Genomic DNA, 10723 nt, shown 5'->3' on the forward strand with positions numbered 1-10723 from the left:
AGTAGAATATATATATATATATATTAATAATATATATCTATAATATTATATATATGTTAATTATTGGTACGTTGATTCCATAATAAAAACAAATATGGAATGTTATTCCATATATATATAAAAAACTAAAACTAAAGAGGTCAACCAGATTGCTTGCAGGAATGTGATCAGACCAGAGACGATAAAGATGACGTATACAATAAAGTAGGCTAAGTTGACATGCCGTCACCTGTGGTCATTCATTTGTTTTGAAACATTAGTCCAAGCTTCCTGCTTGAGACAACTACCGCGACCTATGATTCAAACGGCCTACGTGATTTCTAATGTGTCTCATTTGTATGTATGTTCATATGTTCGAGCTACTGTCTGCTTCCTTTATGACTTGTAACCGAGATGGTAGGAGAACAGAACAGAATTAGCCATCATCATTGGCAGAAGCGATCAAGCCATCGTCATTGGCAGACCTGTACAACCCTGTCTGATATTCATCATGTAATCTCAGAAGAATATATGTATTTTTATACTTCGTGTTTTCTACTAGAACCTCACATCAGAAAGATATCATCATGAGTTTAACACATCGTCGTCATAACGAAAGAAGATACTTACTTCGTTAGTTATCATGAAACCCCAAGACACTCCAATGAGTATGGAAGTGCATAACCAACCGACTTAGCGTAAGATTATCGCAAGTCTAACATTACCTCATAGGGCGCCTTATTATACAAGGCAACAGCCCTAATATTGGTGGCAGACTACTAAAAGAACCTACAACGTCTTCCGAAGAAAAACCAGAATAATGAATAATGTATCATATCAGAAGTCAACGACGACGAAAGCAACAGATTCTTCAAGCAACTTAGTATCATCGTTTAGTGAGCGACTTCAGAAAACAATGAGAACTCTTCAACGTCTTCCGAAGAATAACGAATAATGTATCATCAGAAGTCAACGACGACGAAAGCAACAGATTCTTCAAGCAACTTAGTATCATCGTTTAGTGAGCGACTTCAGAAAACAACAAGAACTCTTCAACGTCTTCCGAAGAATAACGAATAATGTATCATATCAGAAGTCAACGACGACGGAAACAAGAGATTCTTCAAGCAACTTAGTATCGTCGTTTATTGAGCGTTTCCGGCACTTCAAAAAACAAACCGAACGCGTCTTCAGCATCGGATCGTCAAGGACTCGAATCATCCAAACAACGCGCACGGGGGAAACTCAAGCCAAACCAGGTCATCCGCTAAACAGAAGGAGGGCCAAGGCCATGTGTCGTTATCGGAACACCGTGACTTCCCACAAAAGCAAGCTAAGTACAATTTTTTTATTCATTTGGAGTAACTTTGAGCTTTTCCTTTGCAAGTCAAATTTAGTTATTCCTGTGGCTGAAGTTACGAGACATTCTTAATCTTACTTTTTTACAGAAATTATCTACATCATTGGGATTTCGCTACTGCGAGTTTTTATCTTTGAGTTTCTGTTTCCAGAAGTTCTACGGAAATATCATAATCATATGCTGTGTTAATTTTATCATTTTGAGTGATTAAACAGTGAATATGCGTTTACGCGGTGGACGTCTGTATTTATACAGATGCATGGATAGGGTCGTTAGGCACCGTAGTGATTAGAAAACACACAAAAAACAAGTGGAACACCCGTACAAATCTGGATAAATTAGAGGTAACACTATTTTGAGTCAAACAATAAAAGGCTCCGGTGCAAGGTCCCGATCGCAGTTTTAGCCTTGAGTTTTTTGAGTTATACGCATAAAATATCGAACCTCAATGACTCAACTTAACTTTAAAAATACGGCTGGATTGCAAGGAATAACATGTCTATAAAAAACTTTCATTAGGCTAAATGTGCTGACCAGGATCCCTCACTATTTCAAATTTTAGCAAAGAATGAAGTAAACAACAGCAAGTACAAACAGTTAATATTGAATGCAGTAGAGATAACTTGTCTTAATAGTAATCGCTCAATTCCTAATAGTTCGTCATTCATACGTTCGTTGCTTTATACGTAACCAACAACAGAATGCTAAAAACACACAATACGTTGCCGATGGTAAACAGTAGCCCTAAATATCAGAATCAAACAAATCGTGCTTAAGCAAACTTGGTTACTGTGTCAGCACACTCAGGGGACATTATCAATTTTTACGTATGCCTCCGGCTAACGTTGCGCCCCAATTACAATATAGTGTTTGGAGACTTTTAGGGGATACCCTACATGCTCATATGGTTGGTCTTGTAATCTTTTCTAATACCTTAGAAGTACATTCACATAAAGTAGAGCTAGTGCTACAGAGACAAAGACAAATAATCTCAGAGTATAATATCTAAATGTGAGTTTTTAAAAACCGAACATGTTTATATACGTTTTATGTGTCTAGTCAAGGTCTAAAGTAGTCCATGGAAAGGTGTCGGCTATTCATAACTTCCGGTACCTATTAACGTAAAAGGGGGATTCAGCAATTTTGCGCTGTAGTGGGTATTACAATCGTATGTAAATATGTAACTCTTCAATCATGACAGCTCCTTTAACAGATCTTACGAAGAAGGGCGTAGATTTATTATGGTCTAAAAAGCATCAACAGGCGTTCGATATCTTAAAAAGCGGAATAATGCAGCTCACCTAACTTAAAAATCCCTGATTTAAATAAGGATTTTTTTTTTTATTGCAACAGACGCCTCAGACCAAGGGGTAAGAGGGGTACTACTTCAGCAATATGATAAACAGTTCTTTCCTATAGCTTTTTATTCACGTAAACTAAAGCCCTCTGAAAGTAAATCTGCAGTAATAGGCAAGGAAGGGCTAGGTATTGTTAACACACTAGTACATTTCAAGTTCATAATCTATGGCTATCCTGTTAAAATCCTTACTGACCATAAGTCACTTACCGAGTTTTTCAAAGGCTTTAATCACAGTCCCAAAGGAATTCGGTGACATATGATCATTTAGTCTTTGGAGCCAAGTTAAGATATATACCTGGGAAAGCAAATATCATAGCTGACGCATTATCCCGCAATCCCGCACCATACTGCAAAGAACCATTAATTGGACTAAAAGATATAGAAACATCAGTGCTTATTGTTAAAACCGTACCTAAACAAGAACATTCTTTAACCCAAGAGATCGCGAGCATTGAATATCTGGGTTGGAGCGCCGAACTGTTACAAACTGAACGAAGCAAGAGTCAACAGCAATAAGCAAAACAATAAACACTTCAAACGGTAACAGGGTCAGCAGCTAAGCAAAACAATAAACACTTCGAACGGAAACAGGGTCAGCAGCTAAGCAAAACAATAAACACTTCAAACAGAAACCCTAAAGCAAAAGTATATTTAAAGTATGTGTATCAAAATAATGTAATCAAATGTAATATTATATGTAGGTCCGTGACGAGGAAAACCCGAAGAACACAGCAGGTGACTAACGACCAGGTAGTAATAATAATCTCTTCTATACCAATCGTCCTAAACTGGTTGCATTCCGTCATCCAGGGTTCTCTATTATGTCACAGAAAGCCAAATCACTGTTTTACTGGCCTACAATGCTTACAGATATAAAAAGCACATAACTAATTGTAACACGTGTCATGAAAACAAAGGATACACTAAGACACCTGTCAGTTTAGGGGCCTATCCTGTGCCAAATCAATCCTTGAAAGAATATACGTAGAATTATTAACAGAATTACGAGTCTGACAGAGGAAATAAACACTTCTTAGTGTTAATAGTTCCTTGACACATTATATAGAATTAATAGCACTAAAAACAAACACCGCAATTGAGTGCGCTAGGTATATTTATGAGCGCTAAATCAGTAAACATGGAATTCAACACATAATAATCTCTGACTCGGGTGGTGTAAATCAATAATAATCTCCTTAACTCGTTGTGTGAATTCCTTTCCATTAAGAAAAGCAATACTATATTTTTATTTTATCACCCAGAGTCAATAGGTTTGGCAGAACGGATAAATAGGAAAGTGTCAATGTCTTACGAGTTACAACTCGTGATATTGGATCCGAACTGGATTATAGCGGTTCTCGCGGTTTTAAATACCTTTATCATTCATATCTTGTATCTATAGAATTGATACCACAAGTAGCCTTATACGGTACGCCGCTAGAACACTTTTCCACATATTCAAGCCAACCATTAATTTATCAAATATATATAAAAAAATATATAAATAAATAAATATAAAAAAATAAAATAAATATGGATACAAGTGGAGCCAATATAATACACTCCGTAAGAAGTCGGAAGGGTTACAAATTATAATAAAAAAGGAATCACGATAAAATCAATAAGCAAAACATAACCATAGGTTAATTAAATATCCAAATATATATGCGTAAAGATTTGAACTCTAACTTAACGCTTTAGTAATGACAAATAAGCTAAAAGTTCAAACACATATCAAAACCAACGACATATTGTCTGTCACTGTGATTTATATTCGTAGTCAATGAAAAAAAAAATAAAATAAAATAAAATAAAATAAAATAGATTTTAAAGTCAGGAAGTCTAGAAGTGAAAATGTATATCTATGGAATAATCCTATATGGATCTTACAGGGCAAATAATATATATAGAATTTGTATGGAAACCTTTTTTCATTAGTTTGAATAAGGAATATCTAATTTAACATAATTACATTTACTTACAATCATGCAGATTTCCAACATGAAACTAATATATTGTTCAATTTTGGTACTGTTTTTTTTTCAGACATTCTTCTCGTGTGGGTCGAGTATTTAAACAAAAAAATACCCAATTTATACTAAAGTCGTATTTATTACAGCAAGTAACGTAACTCTTAGCTGGCTGAGAGCAATCTCCTGCCAGGTGACGACGTCATCAGTTCTGAAGGTGCATGGCGCGTTTGCCGGATCAGCATTGTTCCTTTTAACCTCAATAAACCGCTTGCAAAGCAGGTTGACTGGAGAGAGGAATGCTTAGCTCATGAACTTCACATGTGGTTCATGGGTCACGATGACATGACATAGCCACAACCTATTCTTATCCGTGTGTTCAATGCAATTTAGTTAAGGACTTGCAATCGTTTTAAAATTAATGAACAAAATAAGCAAATAGAATTTCTATAACATCAAAATGAATTAATTTTTTCTGAACCTCATAGACAATTAGAGTCAATAAATCAGCTTATGACATTGGTAAACGGACATTTAGAAGTATCAAGTCATGGATATTAAATATTTACTTGCAACATTAGTCTATTACAATTCAAGTAAATCACATTCATGGGAAAATGTCACATTTTCTTGAAAAACCCAAAGTTTATATAAAAATTAGTTACATAGTGGGTTCTTTCGTTGCATCTCCTGCCTATTAATAAAGTTTTAAAAATTAACCTCAGAGGATGCGCGTGAGAAAATTGAATATGAAACTCTTGTTAGGGGCACATAGGATTGGATTTTATCACAGCTTAATTTCAGTTAGCATAGAGAAATACAGAATCATGATTAATATTCTCTTTAACTCTTATGTTGCCTGGCAATCTTACAAATAGCTCCGTTTTCCACTTCTTTGTCTAGTAACTTACTACCAGTAATATCGAATTTTCTTTGGGATTCGTATTGATATCTGTTTATTTTTTATAATTATGGATATTTTTACAGTCATCAGAGACCTGGATAGGTTCACTTATTGTTATAATGCCATGGATAAAAAAGTTTGTACAGCTGACTCTTTTGAATTCCATAAAATATCAGCGAATTCATGTGGGGTTAAGTCTGGTTCTTAATGGCTATCTCCCTCCCGTATTTGATGTTGTCTGAATTTACTTTGCCCTTGTGACAAGTATAATTTCACTTGCAGGCTGATTAATGGAACCTGGTTACAGTATCCTGCAGTACAAGAGTTTCACATCGCAACTTCAAAAAATCGTTCGTCGCTGCGGACGACTGCAGTCAAGTAACAACCGCCTACAGTGTGAAAGGAATAAGCGCCATCATAAGTGAATAAGCTTATTTCTTGGACTTCTTCGACCGACACCCGTATCCCGTCGTTAATCTCGTTTTAATGCGGAATGCTCCGGCAGCTGTCGGAAATCGACTACAAAAGGGACATACTTCCGACAATTACGACCAGAAGGATATTCAACTCTACGTTGCTGGGGAAGGACTCGTACTGGGGATGATTTTATTCATCGCAAACGTATTCGTGTGGCTTAGGATGCAGAGAACAAGTATGAGGCCGAAATAGAACGTTGGACCCCGCCAGGCAATTTTCCCCTTGTTTTAACCATTTGGAATTGGCCATTTCATTTGGCTATAGGTGGTTGTCTGGAACTGTGTAATGAGCGAAAAGTTGTTCGAACGCTAGTTAAATGTGTAGTAGTATAACCTCGGTCATGTATCCTATATATAAAGTATCATGTATCTATATATAAATGATCATAAATAACAGAGTCGAAATATATCTTTGCGTGTACGCACTAGGAATCTATTTAAAGTGCACATATATTAATCATAAATATATGAATTCATATACATATGTATAAATAAATCAGGTAGCCTATAATCAATCTGTTACCTTTTATCTTACCAATAACTGCAGATATATAACAGTTAGCATAAAAATCAACGAATCAATGAGCATAAACATTAATCATTTTTATCAATTCATATATGAATTTTTATCAGTTTAAATATGATTTTTATCATGTTAATTTTTATTCTATGCAATTATCAGAGTACATTAGTATTTTCTGTAGCATATGTATCTTAATGAAATGAAGTGGAAAACTGTATCAGTATATATCACGTGATCACTATTATTTACGAATATCATCATATGCATATTATGTCTAATATCTTATTACTTGAATCTGTATTTGTGTACACCATGAATTTTTTTACTTATAAGTATTTTCTATATATTCAATTACAATTCAACTACTGTCTGTATCACACTCCTATAAGTCAAATGCAAGTCAACCTTGAGTAATATTCAGTGGTTGGTTTTGGTAGCTGACCGAGCTTTTATGTAATTGATTACATAATAAAAGTATGGAATGTTATTCCATATATATAAAAAACTAAAACTAAAGAGGTCAACCAGATTGCTTGCAGGAATGTGATCAGACCAGAGACGATAAAGATGACGTATACAATAAAGTAGGCTAAGTTGACATGCCGTCACCTGTGGTCACCTCATAGGGCGCCTTATTATACAAGGCAACAGCCCTATATATATATACATATATATATATATATATATATATATATATATATATAATATATATATATATATATATATATATATATAATATGTATAGTATGTATGTATGTATGTATGTATGTATGTATGTATGTGTGTGGTATTGAATCACTAGGAGGACTTTAAAGATGTGCTTGTGCCCATAAATGAACAAATTTTATAAGTAAAGTATTTGAAGTAAGCTTTGTTAAGACATATCAATTCCCTTTAAAGCGTTATTCTATATTCTGCTTTATTTTACACTTCACTCACTCATCTATAATTCATTCAACAAAAATAACCCGGAAGGAAGTTTTTAGACCTGCAATTGTCAAGAATTTTGTCTTGATTTTGATCGTGCATATAATTTCCTTGCTTAATACATGACTAGACTGTTAGAGGCACCATTTGGTACTGAACCATATCTTGAATATTAAACGATGTTTCCAAAAGCCTCTGAAAGGGAGCTTTGCAGGCCAGTTAGATTGTTTTTAAATTCAAGCGAAAATTAGCACAAACTCCTTTGGAGTTGTTAGCATATCCCTGTTTACCTTGGCAGCTGTAACTTCCTTCTGTGTTGACGCAACTGGGGGTTGGATCTACACATGGATTGCTTTGACACTCATTTATATCTGTTGAAGAGAAGAATGAGCTCATGTCATTGATATCAGATGCAGATTTATAGAAACTGTCAGACCTAAAGAAGTCAGGGAGGACGTTTCTCACTGTTAGAAAATGGAGTGTCATTTTGCACGTTAGTTCTTGAATGATTATCCCTATCTTGTGTCATATTTTTTTAAACGAAACTTACCAACGCAATGAAGGCCTGATGAGCCAAGAATATACCCCACGGGGCAGATGCATTCGAAGCCTCCAGGTGTGTTTTTGCAGCTGGAGTTAGGCAAATTTTCACATGGATCGCTGACACATTCATCTATATCTGTTGAAAAGAGGAAATCATTTTAGTGATATCAGATGTAGATTTAGGGAATTTGTCAGACCTAAACAAGCAATGACAGGACGTTTCAACGGTCAGGACGATCTACAAATCTACTCGACGCGAAATGAAAAACGGAAAATAGTGGCAGAGGCACATTAGTTCCTGAATGATAACCCCCTCGCGAATACTAGAGAGCTCATAAGGCTGTTCCTTGCATTTTAATAAAAGTTTCATTTTCATAGTTTTTGTTTTTTAACGAAACTTACCACAAACGCTGCCCAAAGCAAAATATCCTGCGTCGCATGAGCTCATGTCATTAAAATCAGATGCAGATTTATAGAAACTGTCAGACCTAAACAAATCAGGGAGGAGGTTTCTCACTGCTAGGAAAACTTGCAGATCAACTTTACAGGAAAGGAAGAATGGAATGTCATCTGCATATTCATTCTTGAATAATAACTTTTACCATTTGTTCATTTTTCCCTCAAGATGAAATTGTACAAATCTTGTGTATCCCTCACCTCCACAAACTGTTGTCTCGAAGCCTGCATTGCAAACGCACTCGTAGCCTGCGTCTTTATCTTGACACACTGAGGTTCCGTTGGGACAGACACCGGGTATCTCCTGGCATTCATCTGTCTTCAGTGTAGCTGCGACAAGCAACGAGAGACGACAGTTAGTTAGTTAGTTAATTAGTTACTTGCTCAGCTACCAGAAACCCTGAGTTATCGATCGTCAGCGTCGACTACTGTGCATTTCAGGACCGTGTGTAATTGGTTTTCGTCAATAAAATCTTACCAAAGCATCGGATATGGATCGTATTTTGGGAGTAACTATTTGAAGCCACGGCCTAATTGACAAAAATATGCACTGATGTCTAATGTTGATAATTAAGGCACTTATCGGAGTAAATCACAGAAATTTCAAGGGAAACTTAGCTAAATTTAGTAAGCACCCAGAGGGAGGCTACTTGTGACGTACAGTATGACATCAGGCTTAAAACCAGTGTTCCCAGTAGTGATAATGATCGTGGAAACAAATATTTGACCCTCTTGTTGAGAATTGTTGAGAATTACGATAATATTACGGTTTCCATTGGTGACGCCAAGGGTAATGCAGAAGAATTTGCTATACGGTATAAATATGACAACATTATAGCAAAGGAATTTGGTAAATATACATATTGCAATATTACTATTTTCATTGTACAATTTTACGTTGACGATAGGAATACATAGCAATTATAACCCAATTTCTATTTACATTTTCTTGATCAGTTATGCAAACCTTTTGGAACTAGTAATACGCAATCATACTGAAATAAAAATACGATAGTATAGAGGTGTTTGGTAAGATATTTTGGCCCGATATACCTGGTAACCTTTCTCAATTGTAAACATCGCCGAGTCGCCGACGACAGGGCAAAGCCAGGTTATACGTGACGGCTGCTTCACCTATGGCAAGCCTAGCAAATAGTCCTCGTTGCGGCTAGCTGCTTTCATTTTGCATGTTTTTGCAGTAATTTCAAATTCATAAAGAAATAAACATAGATAAAACCTAGAATACTTAGGCTCATGATAACCACTCAACAACCCTACAACAACATTAGTGTCAGTTTCAAGCACAGGATAATAAATGGGGAGTTGTGTGATATACTAAATACTTTGGATTTATTATGGGACTGATCATTAAGGAAGTTAATGTTAGAACATTTGCGTTATGTTGCATTTATTTAGCAGGACCAAGCAGGTGCACGTTAACTGGATTTTTTGAGACAATATGAAGCAACAGAAACTCCAGGGTAACAATGGTTTTCAAAAAGATTGTGTAAGACTTGGTGCATATTTCAAGTTAAAGGAAATATGAATTGCGCCAAGGATCTGTATTACAGAATCAAGATTCTCATTTTATGCCCATTCTTTTATCGTACTTTACTTAAAACACACGAGTCATCGGAAAAATGAGAGAGAGTATATGGGCGGGGTGTCTAGTAAAGTACGTCATACTACAGTATCAATGAGTGGGAGGGACTTTAGTAATGACGTTTCACTAGCCTCCCTCTGGGTGCTTAATAAATTTAGCTAAGTTTCCCTTGAAATTTCGGTGATTTACTCCGATAAGTGCCTTAAGTTTCTACATTAGACATCAGTGCATATTTTTGCAAATTAGGCCGTGGCTACAAAAAGTTACTTCCAAAATATGATCCATATCCGATGCTTTGGAAAGATTTTATCAACGAAAACCTACAAGACACGGCCCTGAAATGCACAGTAGTTCTCTAAGGTGGCTCGGAATGTATAATACTCGGATAGTCCGACTGTTAACTAAGACTTACGATGTTAGGGACTAAGATTAAAAGATGTTTTTCTCAAATAAATGGCTATTTTGTATGAAAGATAAGTGACCTCTGACACAAGACCCTGGTTTCTATAGAGCTGCTGGAATAATTATGGAAACCAGTCTTTCAGGGTTGTTTCTCACAGATAAGTTCACTGTAAATTTTTTTTATTTTATATATTTTTCATGGGTGGGTTTCTTTACAAGC

The 10723-nt window shown here is 35.6% G+C and overlaps 1 long non-coding RNA gene across 1 annotated transcript; it reads right to left on the reverse strand.

Moving 5' to 3' along the window:
* Positions 1-7789: 7789 nt before the first annotated feature.
* Positions 7790-8830, reverse strand: LOC135199135 (uncharacterized). The gene is made up of 3 exons (XR_010310914.1): positions 8700-8830; positions 8050-8178; positions 7790-7870 (listed from the first exon to the last, which is right to left on the reverse strand). It is a non-coding gene; the product is annotated as an uncharacterized LOC135199135 (long non-coding RNA).
* Between the last annotated feature and the right edge of the window lie 1893 nt (positions 8831-10723).

The sequence above is a fragment of the Macrobrachium nipponense genome, chromosome 25, assembly GCF_015104395.2.
Source record: "Macrobrachium nipponense isolate FS-2020 chromosome 25, ASM1510439v2, whole genome shotgun sequence".
Classification (NCBI taxonomy): Eukaryota; Metazoa; Arthropoda; class Malacostraca; order Decapoda; family Palaemonidae; genus Macrobrachium; species Macrobrachium nipponense.